At 40.3% G+C, this 10212-nt stretch overlaps 2 long non-coding RNA genes across 2 annotated transcripts in view; both read left to right on the top strand.

Moving 5' to 3' along the window:
* Nucleotides 1-2899, top strand: part of LOC121813259 — an 18119-nt gene extending 15220 nt beyond the window's left edge. The window contains exon 3 of the long non-coding RNA XR_006053606.1: nucleotides 2741-2899. This is a non-coding gene — a long non-coding RNA (uncharacterized LOC121813259). The remainder of the gene's footprint in view (nucleotides 1-2740) is intronic.
* A 4020-nt stretch (nucleotides 2900-6919) lies between these two features.
* Nucleotides 6920-10166, top strand: LOC121813260. Its single transcript, XR_006053607.1, has 3 exons — nucleotides 6920-7385; nucleotides 8540-8571; nucleotides 9065-10166. It is a non-coding gene; the product is annotated as an uncharacterized LOC121813260 (long non-coding RNA).
* The last annotated feature ends 46 nt before the right edge of the window (nucleotides 10167-10212 follow it).

Below are 10212 nucleotides of genomic sequence, written 5' to 3' on the forward strand. Positions count from 1 at the left end.
TGTCTCTCTGGAACTTTATCCTGGCCCTGAGGTCGTCAAGCTTGTTCTCCAGTGACTGGACGTTGGCAAGCAGGATGCTAGGCAGAGGTGTGCGGTGTGCACGAGCTCTCAGCCTGTTCCTGACGCCGGCTCGTTTCCCTCGAGGCCGCCGCTTCGCGTCGCGTCCTTTGTTCTCCCTCAAGATCTCACTCGGCCAGCTCGGGTCTGGAGTTAAAAACTTCGAATTGTGAGTACATTGTATACCAATAGAAACAAGAGTGTCACTGTCATACCTAATGTACCCAATGGTGGTGATTTTGCCGATTTAAAAACGCTGAAAACTAACTTAAAAAACAAAAACAAAGAAAAGGTGGTCGGAGCCGTCGTGACGGCAGCCGACCTCACCGGCGCCATCTTAAAAGGCGCCGGTAATATTTAGTATTTACTGCTGTTTACACTTAGCATGTTGCTCTGTTTTTTGTTTTTTGCTTGTTTTCTCTTCTTTCTCTCTCAACAGGTGATCCAGTAGATTTTTTTCTTTCTCTTTTTAAGTGTCCTTTCTCACTGTCCCTCTTCCCTTCTGTTTTTCTTTTCCTCCATCTTTCTTTCTCCCTTTCCTATCCCCCAGTCATGTCTGTCCCGTCTGTAACAACTGAAAATAAGATAAAATAAATAATAACAACAAAGGTCGATCAAATGGACCAATACGGCAATGCCATGATGATCCATTTGGCAAAATAAATCCACTGGGTATCCTCGTTGGTCTTCAGACAACAATTCTGACGGTTAAAGAACCAAATGGGACAAAAAAAAAAGAAGAAGAAGAAGAAAAGTAGTAATATAGAGAATATGGTGCCCTTCCCCCCATCTCATGTTGTTTAACACCAATGTTTGGTACAATTGTTTTCAGCACAACCTCACATGTCTGAATTTACAGTCATTTTTTTTCATTTTGGCATGCAGTAGTTAGTGTGTAGTGCATAGACCTGTACAGGGACAGCTACATGTCTGTGGGGGTACATGAACTATTTCAGTGTGGGTTCTCTCCACTTATAACACCGATTCATGACCAAGCAGCACTAATAAAACCATCATTCACTCCCCTCAGATTAAGAGCAGGGGTGTCCTCCTCAACAGCACTTTGGCATTTCACTTTCATATTAATGACACCACCCGTCCACCTACTTCCACTCACGCAGCATCAGTCCTCCTTTCCTCAGCCCACATGTTTCTGCTATCCTTCTCCACAGTCTGTCACTTCTCTGACTGATTATTGTAATTCTCTTTGGTCTCCCTAAAAAGTCAAACTCCAGCTACTGCAGATTTCTGCAGCTGGATCATAACACATCATCCTGAGAGCACATTACCCTGTTCTTCCATTCACCTTATTGTTCCCTCTGCCCGTCTCACCACTATGGGGAACAAAGCCTTCAGCTGCTCTGCTGCCCGACTTTGGAATTCTCTTCCTCCTGATATCAGGAATACTGTCTCTCTTCCCTTATTCAAGTCTAAACTCACCTGTTTAAACTGGTTTACTCTTTTTAACATTGACTCTAATTCTGGTCTGATGCTTTTTTTTAATCCTTTATACTGTTTATCTTTTCTTTGTACAGTGACCTTGGGTTTCAGAAAAGTGCTGACAAATAAAATGTATGATTATTATTATATGAGGACCATAAAAACACAAAAACAAACAACAGACTTTAGTGTATAAAGAGTAAAATCTTTTAAAAACCACAACTATAAAAACAAAAATAAAACATGACGGGAGCTGCTGCAACTCTCACAGGTTTTCTTCATGACTTGTAAAGTGCTCACTGGCTCATCCAGGTGTGTTTAGATGGGTTGATCAGGGATGGAAGAACGTTCCCTACTCTAAATCTGGACTGGTACACAAACTGGGCTAGAGCTGGTCCAGGATGAGTCCCTCTGTGGCCGTCATGACATGTGATGTCAGTGCCACTGGGGTGCCATGCTTTTGGCAAAGGCACAAGGCGTGACTTCTTGCTCAGCAGGATGACCCTTTGTAGATTCAGGCTCATCCTGAAGATGTGGTCGAACACCCAGAGAGCTGAAACAACCTTTGAGAACCCCGGGACTCATGGCATCAGAGTCTCTTTCACCTCCTCCCCATTGCAGGCCCTATGGGCCCTCTTCCTTAAGTTGAGTGGATGGACTTGTGCTTGGATAACACTTCACAGGCTCTGTTGGGATGCATTGATGTTGTCCATGATTAGCATGATTAGCTCTGTGAGCCCGTCAGTGTGCTCTTCCTGAGACTGACACATTTCCTGCCAGCCCCTTTCTTAAGTCAACAGGCTGTTAAGATCACCACGACCTGGATGACTGGGAATGTCAGTGCAGCTGATCACATGGGAAACTGCAAAAGATTAAAGAGAATTACATGATGACATGTCCAAAAATCGACAACACCCAGTCTTGTCCTGTGATCAGTAACGTTGGATCTTGCACTTTGCTGCCACATCTTTCTGTCCTCAAATAAATACTAAAATGCTGGGTCACACCCAAGTCTCACACTGAAAGCCTCAGTAAAGACCTCTTTCTGAGTATTAGAGGACCATACACTTGAAAGCTAGCTGACTTATACTTGGTGATGTATTTATTTTCAGGTGTCATTTCTATGCACACTCACATGCAGCTCTCCACATAGATTTTGTACACACAAAGAATGGGATGCAAACGCATGAATAATTTTGCTGCTGAGGTAACTCGTCTCCTCTGCTCTCTGATCTCCACTCAGCTTCAACAAAACTTACCGAGATACGTGGAAGTTTTGAAGCTGCAGAAAGAATTTGAAGAAACATGTACGTCCCCTGGAAGATATTACATCTGTGGAGGAGCAAAGCAAGAAGTAAAAACTAAAATTATCCACGCCTGGAGGGAAAAATATAATGACAAAAAGAAAGACAGCGATAAAAAGTGGGAGATTCAAGATCTAAGAGTTATGAAATACGGTCTTGGTTTGGTTGGAAAGCATTCTGAGTAAGTATCTTTAAGCAAAGCATTTAATGTATGAATTAGTATATATTACAGTAGCAGTGAAGATAAATGCTAAAACATACACATAGATGATGATTTGCTGTTAGGACTGTCACAGTGGTCTAGTGGGTGCACTAGAGGCTGCACTGCTGGCAGCCTGAATGATAAATTGTTCCTGTGTGGCTTCTCTCAAGCTTGTCTGTCTCTCTTAGTTAGTTTTGCTGTATGTTCAGGGTTACCCTGCCTCTTGCACACTGCCAGCTGGGACAGCCATGATGTGTGGTTCTGTACTGGTTATGACATGAATAGACAAAATGTGACATGAATGTAATCTCGTCATTAATGTTTCTTTTCTAAAGGTCAAAAGACCCGAAGAATATCCTTAAAGTGAAAGTGGAAGCAGACCATATCCCTCCTAAATGTGTCTTTACAAATCTATACAAATATCCTTTCTACAAAGTGGCAAAGTGGTGCCATGATCACGAAAATGATCAACTTAGAGTGCCATTTGATAACGGTTTGGAGAAATCCATTCAGAAAATTCTAGAGCCTCAAAATGTAATGTTAAATGGTTGTGAAATGTGTGAAGAAGTCATCGACAGATTGAGAAAGGAATACACTGAAGAAGAGAAGAAAAGCAAAGACTTAAAAGAAAATGAGAATAACAAACCACAGGAAGATTTAATAAAAAGAAAAATAGCCATTGAAGTTTGCAGTAAAAAGAACGAGTATGAAATGATGATCCTGGAAAGAATGAGGCTTGAAACTGATGATAATAAGAGAAAGAAACTACAGGAAATCACAGCAAAGATTAAGGAAAAGGAAGAAATCTAAGAAAAGATTAAGAAAAAAGAAATCACAGCAAAGATTGAGAAAAAGAATGTGGGGGACAAAAAGCGCAAAAAAATAAAGAAGAAGAATCTTTATCATCTGATTTGTGAAAATGGAGATAAAGGGGCATGCAGAAATGTTCTTCAATCACATCACAAACAAGGCATCACTTTTGGCAACGTTTCCCATTCTCAGGCTATGAGGTAAGAGAAACTATTTTTTCTGTTTGACCTGAACTCAGATGTGCTGTTTTCTCTGCATAGCTGCCTTTCTTCTGTTCTTTCTCAAAGTGCAATCCTACAAGATGCCCTTCTTGCTGGTGATGGAGAAAAACTGATAAAATGGTCACTGACGGTGGCAAATCCAAAGTTTGCAAAAGACATCATAGATCAACTACATCAAAGGATAACAAACAATGGTAAGTTATTTTTACATTGAAAAAAAGTGTGATAGCACTGATAACATCATGAATATCATGACGGTAAAGAGCGGACCCAGAATCAACAGGAATCTGGGACTGAAATATTAAACTATACAAACAGCAGCACAACACAAGCGTAAGGGAGGATACAGCAACAAATATCTACACTAGGGGCGGGTTTTGATAATCGATTCATCGATTAAAATCGATTCTGGCTTGGATAACGTGAAATCGATTCATTAAAATCCTGAATCGATCTTTTAATGTTAATTTATTTTGCCCGAAACGCCAGAATCTCAGGTTAAACCTAACAACATTTCAACAACCACCAAACAGCTAAGACAGTAAATGAGGGCAGGAACAGGGATTCTGCACAGAGACGTAAACACACAGCGCCGACCCGCCGACGGATCAGGATCAGTGAGATGCGACTTTCTCACCCGACGGCACGGACACGGTCGGGGCTGAAAGCCGACAGCTCGCTGATTCTGATGTTTCGGCGGGTCGAGCTTTGTGTTTACGCCCTTTTTGCGCCGATTCTAAAGCTGTTAGTTTTATCTCTCTCCAAACAATATTGACCGAACCAGCAGCAAAAGAAGATCCAAACTATGCTTCACATAAACATCGTCATGAATTCACTCTGACTTTTGCTGTTTTGCTTCACACTTCATGCACAGCTCTCTCTCTCTCTCTCTCTGTACTTCAAGAACAGTTTCCCGTCTAAAAATCTGTTTTCTTCATTATTCGCTTGTTTGTTACGCACAAGTCTACCATTGTTTACAGCGCCGCTGTTTTTTTTTCCTTTTACTTACTTCTGAAAAGAAAACCTCATTTCTGCTGTTCAATATTGAACAAATGTAAACTTTTTAAAATTATGCAAAATGCTGTGTCTCTAATAAAACCTCTGTAACTTCAGAGGTGATGTTCATATGTTGATTAATGGTTTTCTTTCATTTTTGATGTACTGCAGAATATTTTTATAAAATCTCAGAACAGGAAAATCACCTTCATGTTTTTCTGTTTTATCTTCAGCTACTTTGACACAAAGGCTTCTGCTGTGATGCTCACACCTGTGATAAAGTCTTACGTGTGTCAGCTTCCTTTTTATAGATACAAAAATATGTAAATGTACTGATCTGAATTATAATATTTCTGACTGTCAAAATTTCCCAGATTTAAATCAAATTGAATCAAATCGAATCGAATTGAATCGAATCGTGGATCGAATCGATTCAGGACCTTGTGAATTGGAATCGAATCGATTCTAGAAATCAGTGACGATACCCAGCCCTAATCTACACATACTAGGTAACATTACAACAGGAAAAGAGACAGGTGTGGAGAACAGCTGGATTAAACACCAGTGATGAGACAAGTGAAGTAGATGAAAGAAAGATGAGGGACTGGCACACTAATACAAAGCTTGACATAAAAAGCAAAGAGTCAAGAAAGCAAAACAACAAAATAAAACACTTTGTTACATCAAAAATGCCTCACTGACATTCATTTGAAGTGCAGTATGATATAAAAAAAGAAAAACATAAACGTGTAAAAATGCCACAGAAAGTGTTTTGGACCAGATTAAATGAGACCAAATCTTGTAATTCACGTGTTTTGTGTACATGTTCAACAGCCTCATGATAAAAACTGTTACTGTTTTTGTAGTTTGCTGGTGTGGATTTGTTGATCCTTTATTTTTAGCCAGAGAGCAAAACAGAAAAGAGGAAAAGCCAGGCTGACATGTGAGAGTAGAAGATTTGATGCTGATGAATCTCAGGACTCCAGGTCATCCTCTGATCAGGAACAGTTATACCTGTCATGTGACCAGTGTTGGGGAGTAACAGAATACATGTACCGAGAGTACGTATTTAAAATATAAAACTATGAGTAACTGTATTCTGTTACACTTGCTGTTTAAAAAGGTGGTATTAAGAATACAGTCACTTTGTTGAAATAAACAGATTGCAGGGTGGTCTTTTCCTGTGTCTATTTGTGGTGATTCCACGCCGGTGGAAACCCAAACAAACACGCATTAAGAGGCTCTAATGCCTGGTTCTCAATCTCACGGCCCATGTCACCTCTACTTGCCCGCATAAAGACGTGAAGAAATATTTTTTTAAAGTGTTATTAAAAAAATTATTTAATATGAAGGCAATAGCAGAGTGTTATAGGCATAGCTCTGAAGAATGTAGCATCATGGGCAGTGTAGTCCGTGCTGCAGGGAGGATGGACTGCCATACCCGTGATGTGTCTGTGAGCGAGGAGGGAGAGAAAGGAAAAGTACGAGCTGTCTCCGAGCAGAAACGGGAGCTGGAAGCATGTAAATATAATAATAACCACTGCAGCCAAAAGGCATGCCTCCACACATGCAACACCATCACCACCACATAAATAGAGGACCACCTTCACCTCCATAACTACACTATGTTAGCAGATGAGCTCTGTGCTCTACCTAAAAACACAGAGAGCCTTTAAAACAGCTGATCTGATCAAAGCCTCTGTACCACCAGTCCTGTTGCAGTTACTGTGTGTCCAATCCAATTGATTTATAAAGCACTTTAAAATACCCAGCACAGGACCAAAGTGCTGTACAGGAAATAAGTTCAAAACAATAAAATAAAACAGCAAAAATAAATAAATAACTCACATAATACATTAAAAATGGAAACAGTTAACAAGAAAATAAAACAGCAGAGAATCAACTAAAACAATTAAAATAAAACTAAAAATTAAACCAACATCTCACATGTGTCAGTCAGCAAGGAAACAGTGTTTTCTCTCCATGAGTGTAAATTTCATCTGATCACGATTCTCTCTTCTGTTTTCTGTTGGATTTTTCTTTAAACAGGAGGACAAAATAAAAACACAACTGGAGAATCTAAGCCATGTACATTTAACAATTCTGACAATTCCAACAATTCTGACAACACAGGACGTACAAACAATGAGGTACAAGAAGAACAAATGTCTGAAGATGATACTTGGAAATACCATCAGATTGGAGATGAACTGTTGGTGGAACATTACAGCGCATTTATCACTGACGATGAAAATACACGACTTACTACATGGCTGGAAGGGAAGGATCAATCAAATCAATGGACCTTGTGTAACGACATCATCAATGAACTAGAAACAAAAATACAAACAAAAGGTACCCAGTCTTGAGCTGCACTTTTTAACCAGTCATCAGAAACATCATCCACTCACACTGAAGTTTGCAATCTGTGAGCAGACGTGAGTTACAGTCAGTCAGTTCAGTAGGACTGCCCTCTGTCTGTGTTACATCACATGATTAATGTAATATCATGTGATGTTGACTCTGTTGGAGCGAACAGTCTGTGTTTAACTGAAAACATCACAAGGTCCTTTAATACCTGTTCGTTTCAGCTCAGTGCTGATATTGTTACTGTTTAGAGGAGGACTCAAGTGCAGGACTCTGGGCTCAGATGCACACAAGAAAGATTTATTTACAAGTCACCAGGTGTATATACAAGAAGGTGCTGGGGGGGAGTGCTATATACAGCTGAGTGGGGGAAAAAGGGCTCCAGGGAAGTTCAGGGGGAAAGCACGCGTTCTTCAGATCATCCACACACACGATCGCAGGTTCTCACTCCAACACTCGCCACTCGGGAATCACACGGGGGGAAAATCCAGGGAGCTCTGCAGACAGGGAGACGGGGTCAAGTACAACGCACAAAAGAAACACACTTGACTTGACTTGCTGTAGCTTGGCTTCACTAACGCGTGGTAGACAACAATCCAGCGACGAACAGCAGTCACCTCCTGGCTTAAATGCTGATCATCCTAATGAGACCCAGGTGTCTCATCTCCCGAGGGCGTGGGCCGAGGGCGTGGGCCGAGGGCGTGAACCCACAGTGAGTTCCGCCCTAGCGAGAGAGAAGAGGAGAGAGACCGATAGAAAATGCTGATCAGCGTGCAGCTGATCCGCCTGGCTGTGACAGATATCCTGCTATTTATGATTTGATCATATAATACTGATATATTGTCTGTGTTTGTAATGATGCACTTTGATTACAAGAACTGTCCTTCATGGACTTACTAAGGTAGTTGTAATGTAGGAATGTTAATACAGGATTTCTTCTGCTAAGTATATTGATTCAGTGTTGTTTTTTAAAATATGTCCTGGATTACCTGTCTCCCACATCACTCTGTCCTCCTCTTCTTTGACCCTTGTTCCCTCCTTCTTCGTAAAGCTTCTTCACATATCCATTCAATCAGATTTTTAAATTAAAAGCACAAAATTACACAAAATAACTTTTAATAAATTCTGTTTCTCTCCTCCAGTTTGGAAAAGGAAAATGAATGAGAACAAAAAGGTAAAGTGGGCCATATATGCTTGTTTTTACACACATTCATTAGCATGATTGATTTTACATTTCACATTTACAGTCCTTGTTTTCACTTAGTTCTGTCACTAGTTAGCTAACATGTACTAATGAAAGTCTATCACCACCAACTAACCGACCGGTAAGGTCATGTTTTGTATAACACATAGAACATGACAGTTACCACGGGGTAAATTATCTATAGAGACCAAGATGCTTGTGTATGACTCTTTAGACTAGTTTTATCTGAATTATTGTGTGTATTTTCAGAGAGGACCACCTTCACCTCCGTAACTACACTATGTTAGCAGATGAGCTCTGTGCTGTACCTAAAAACACAGAGAGCCTTTAAAAACAGCTGATCTGATCAAAGCCTCTGTACCACCAGTCCTGTTACAGTTACTGTGTGTCAGCAAGGAAACAACGTTTTCTCTCCTTGATGAGCAAAATTTCATCTGATAAGAATTCTCTCTTCTGTTTTCAGATGGATTTTCCAACAGGAGGACAAAATGAGAACATGACTGCAGCTGAAAAGCCTTTGAAAAGAAGGAAAATACAACACTGACAATTTTGACAACACAGAACAGAACACTGAAAAGACAAAGAAGACATAATGTGTAAAGAAGATACTATGAAGTAGAATGACATTGGAGACAAACTGTTCGTGGAATATTACAGCAAATTCATCACTGAGGAGGAAAAAGACAAACTTGATGTTTGGTTGGAAAACAAAAAAGATCAAATTGACACAGAATTGGGCGAAGAAATCCTCCATGAACTAATCCCGAAACTAGAGCCTGGAGAACAGAACGATGTCCTGACTTGAGCTGCACAGTTTAACAGAGAGCTCAAATGAGAATATTTTATTAGAAAAAGCCACTGCTACTCTGTGATTGAATGATTAGCACACATGCAGAAGACTTTTCAGGACATAGTGATTACTATGGTTGAATTAAACTGGCTGTAGCTCAGGTTGTAGAGCTGGTAACCTACTAACCAGAAGGTTGGTGGTGTGATCCTAGTCTGCTCCAGTCTGCATGCCAAATATCCTTGGGCAAGATACTAACCCCAGGTTGCTCTCCGATGCATCCATCGAAGTGTGAATGTTGAATGTGTGAATGTAAGTTAGACAGCACTGAAAACTTAGAAAAGTGCTTGTGTGAATGGGTATGATTGGTTGAGCGAGTTGTGAAAGCACTTTGAGTGCTTTGAGTGCATGTAAGAACCCGTTGATTTACCACTTAAACACACTGATCATAATGATGAAGAACAGGTTCATGAGACGAGGTCACCCAGTCATCAGAAACATCATCCACTCACACTGAAGTTTGTAATCAGTGAGCAGACGTGTGTTACAGTCTATATTTGACTTCATCATCAGTCAGTTCAGTAGGACTGCCCTCTGTCTGTGTTACATCACATGATTAATGTAATATCATGTTATGTTGACTCTGTTGGAGCGAACAGTCTGATATCCTGCTATTTATGATTTGATCATATATTATTGATATATTTTCTCTTTGTAATGTCTGTGAAGGTTCTCAGTCATCCAGGTCATCGTAGTCAAAGGAGCTTGGAAAGAAAAGCGTCTGGACTTCTTTAAGTTGCTTGAAGACGTTTCACCTCTCATCC

Source organism: Haplochromis burtoni, unplaced genomic scaffold (genome assembly GCF_018398535.1).
Source record: "Haplochromis burtoni strain Fernald_Lab_line unplaced genomic scaffold, NCSU_Asbu1 Contig_1341, whole genome shotgun sequence".
Taxonomy (NCBI): Eukaryota; Metazoa; Chordata; class Actinopteri; order Cichliformes; family Cichlidae; genus Haplochromis; species Haplochromis burtoni.